At 46.5% G+C, this 3,915-nt stretch overlaps 1 long non-coding RNA gene across 1 annotated transcript in view; it reads left to right on the top strand.

The window, feature by feature from the left end:
* Nucleotides 1-2,423: 2,423 nt before the first annotated feature.
* The window catches only part of LOC104999132, a 5,759-nt gene continuing 4,267 nt past the window's right edge, over nucleotides 2,424-3,915 (top strand). Inside the window, exon 1 of the long non-coding RNA XR_826549.1 lies at nucleotides 2,424-2,690. This is a non-coding gene — a long non-coding RNA (uncharacterized LOC104999132). The remainder of the gene's footprint in view (nucleotides 2,691-3,915) is intronic.

The raw sequence follows: 3,915 nt of genomic DNA, 5'->3' as shown, positions 1-3,915 counted from the left end.
ACCACAGCATCAGTGTTACCTGGGAGGTGGCTGAAAATGCAAAATCTCTGAGAAACTGCTACCAGTTTATAGGCAATTATAGATGGAGGGCTGACAAATGTCAAAATGCCTAGGAAAGAATGGAAAACTGGAAACTGAGGCAGAGAAGGATGGCAAAGACCAGCAAGGTTGAATTCACTACTTAATTAGGTAATTAAACTTTGAATCTATTCTTTTCTCTAGAACCTTATACCCTACCCTCAGATTGCTTTAGATTTCCTCTCAAACATTCTCCTCTGTTGTATTGCTAGTCTTTCAGATCCCAGTTAGTGAAGTGGCCCTATATGCTGATGGCCTATCCTAGGGGTCATTTTTAATTACTCTTTTTTCACTCTCCTACACCTAACCCATCACAACTTCTTTTAGATTCACCTCTGAAATAAATAGCAAAATCAGTCACACACCACCATCACCACGCTTGCCCCAAACACTGCATTTCTTTCCTGGGTGGTCTTATATCTCACCATCCTTCCCGATTCTCTTTTGAACATCAGCAAGTCATTCACTACGCTTGCAAAGTAGAAGTCAAAGTAATACTTTAAATTATCACTAATAATACTTTACCATATTTAGAATAAAGTTCAGACTCCATATGTGGCAGCTTTTTCTACCAGCCCATTTTTTGTTTATCACACTTGTGTTAACACTGGCCTTTTTGGGGAACATATCCAATTCATTCTTCCCTTAGGGTCTTCATACATCTGTCTGTCTGTAAGGCTGTCCCCCAGATCTTTCCATGCCCTTTTTCATCATTCACATATTAGCTCAAATATCAGCTCCTTGGAGGAGTCCTACCTGCCTGTCTTGAATAGAGCATCCCCTCCTGATCTGTGCTCATCTGTGTCCAATTCTTTTGCAACCCCATGAACTTTAGCCCATCAGGTTCCTCTGTCCATAGGTTTTTCTTTGACAAGAATACTGGAGCAGGTTGCCATTTCCTCCTCCAGGGGATTTTCCCAACCCAAGGATCGAACCTATATGCCCTGCATCTCCTGCATTGGCTTCTTCACCACTGAGCTACCTGGGAAGCCCAGCCCCTCCTGATATTTATTCCATTACCCTGTTTCAAGTCTTTGTGACTCCATGGACCGTAGCATGCCAAGCTTCTCTGTCCTTCACTATCTCCAGGGGTTTGTGCAAATTCATAATCCATTGAGTCAGTGATGCCATCCAACCATCTCATCCTCTGAGTCAGAAACAACTTAGTTACTGAACAACAACAACCCTGTTTGGTTTTTTTCATAGCGCTGCTGCAAGTTAGGTTTCTCTGGAACCAGAAACTGAGGAGTAGTTTCCATGGAGGAAGTTCATTATTGGTTGTCTTGATCAACACCTGAGGAAGGGAAGGAAGACAAAAAGGGAGATATTAGGATACAAATGGCACCCCACTCCAGTACTCTTGCCTGGAAAATCCCATGGAAGGAGGAGCCTGGTAGGCTGCAGTCCATGGGGTTGTGAAGAGTCGGACACAACTGAGCGAGTTCACTTTCAGTTTTCACTTTCATGCATTGGAGAAGCAAATGGCAACCCACTCCAGTGTTCTTGCCTGGAGAATCCCAGGGATGGGGGAGCCTGGTGGGCTGCCGTCTATGGGGTCGCACAGAGTCGGACACGACTGAAGTGACTTAGCAGCAGCAGCACAGTCTTAACAAAAACCTCAGCAAACCCCACAGTTGAGTTCTGAAGCTGCAAAGTACAGAGATAACTGTTTCAGCAAGAGGCAACAAGTCTGACATCCTCAGGTCAACCTGCTCCTGGATGCCAGTGGCTGTCTTCAGTTCAGACTATTCCAAACAAAGTTGACAGCCAAAGCTATCCATTTGCAGCACTCTCAGCAGCTTGGGGAATAAGCTTTTTGGTACTGAATGAGGATCTAGGCTGCACTTGACAGAGTTCACAAGTCCACCCTTTGAATATACTTTGTAGACATTCTGGAAGCAGTTTTGTTAAGATTAAGATGCTGGTGTATCCTTTCTCAAGTAAAACTTACTGAGGTTTCGCGACATTAGGTACAGCCCCAGCTTAGCAGCCAGTCTTGGAGTCCCAAGGGAAACTCACTGTCTGCTCCTCCACCACCCATTCTATATTCTCCTCAATCTCATCTGGTACCTCCGCAGGGCTGGGTGTCTCACCTGCTGGCAAAAACCCACCCACCAGCAGAGTCCGAGCTCCCAGTCACCATGTTCTTCTCTGACGAGGGTTTCTGAACTTGTCTATTACGGTTAAAAATGGGCAAAGCAGCACCAAGAGGCACCCAAAAAATATGGGTGTCAAATAGATTCTTCCCTGCCTGCACTGTATGACAGGCTCCCAGTCCCCTGATGCCAGGAGACATCCCCTTCTGGCCTGTCAGTCCCCTGGCACAAGGAACCCAGAGGGCCCAGCTGTCAACTACGGTTACAGGACTCAGCCGTGTCCTCTGGTGGAAGGACCAGAGGGAATCAGGGCCATTAAACCCACAGAACCTAGACATTGAAGGAGAGGAAGAGAAATTCTCCAAGAAGGTAACCGGGGTGATGGTAAGCAGGGCCAGTCCTGCCTCTACTAATTCTCGGAACTCTATTCTGCCCACTGAGGATGCCACACCATATAACAGCCATTAATACCAAGTAGACACTGCACCCCGGATAAGGACCCGCACCTCTTATGAGGTATGATCTCAAAACTGATGCCTCAGCTGTGTTGTGAGTGTGGCGTTGTGTTGTGTGCCGAGTCAGGCTCTGCTGTGTTGTGAGTGTGGCGCTGCGGCGTGTGCGGAGCCGGGCTCTGCTGTGTCGTGAGTGTGGCGCTGCGGCGTGTGCCGAGCTGGGCTCTGCTGTGTCGTGAGTGTAGTGTTGTGTTGTGTGCTGAGTCAGGCTCTGCTGTGTTGTGAGTGTGGCACTGTGCTGTGCGCCGAGCCGGACTCTGCTGGCGCAGTACATGGTAAGACCAGAGCATGTCACAGTCTTGGGCCCACTCCTGCGTTTTGGTGCGTCCATGTGGCACTCACCTGAGGGAGCAAGTTGCTCCCAGCATCCCTGCAGTGAAGCCTATGAGCACATCCCCTGTATCTGGAGCCATGATAGTTTTAACACCTAGAAGACTCACCTTTGTGAGGCGAGAGCTGGGACTAAGTCGCTTTCAGAACACATTTCGAAGTCAGTTCTTTCTTCAGCCTGGGGCAGAGTTGTAAGAGTGAAGGGGCAACCCTTTTAGGACTACCACAAGCTTCAGAATATTATAGAGAACCCCTACCCACCCACCCCCCCGACTCCCGCAAAAAACAGTCGGATTTTGATGACTGGAATTTCTGGATCAGTGTAGACCTCCAGGGCTAGGGTTCCAGCTACCGCAGACTTATCCCATTAAAGTTTATGGAAGGTTTTGGGCCTCCACTGATATTCATTCTGTTTTATTCCAATCTCAAATTGCATGTTAAAGAAAACAAAAGGAGAAATCATATCCTTTAAATTCATTTATTAATTATGTGCATTTGCCAATTGGATGAAAAACAAGATGCCAACCTCTTGCCAAAAGCCAAGTGGAACCAAGGTTAAGTTATATTTACTTACCTAAAGAAAACTTCATATAAATACAGTTAATATTTTACACCTAGAACTATCTATCTATATGTGTGCTCAGTTGCTCAGTCATGTCTCACTCTTTGCTGCCATATGGACTGTAGCCCACCAGGCTCCTCTGTCCATGGAATTTTCCAGATAAGAATACTAGAATGGGTTGCCATTTCCTACTCCAGAGGATCTGCCTGACTCAGGGATCAAACCCATGTCTCTTGCTTCTCTTGCGTTGGCAGGTAGATTCTTTACCACTGAACCATCAGGGAAGCCCATCTATCTGTATATCTGTGTACATTTTTATGTCCTGATATATATATAT

Source organism: Bison bison, unplaced genomic scaffold (assembly GCF_000754665.1).
Source record: "Bison bison bison isolate TAMUID 2011002044 unplaced genomic scaffold, Bison_UMD1.0 scf7180017864345, whole genome shotgun sequence".
Lineage (NCBI taxonomy): Eukaryota > Metazoa > Chordata > Mammalia > Artiodactyla > Bovidae > Bison > Bison bison.
Note: the sequence above shows the minus strand (reverse complement) of the source record. Positions and strands in the feature narration are given on the sequence as shown.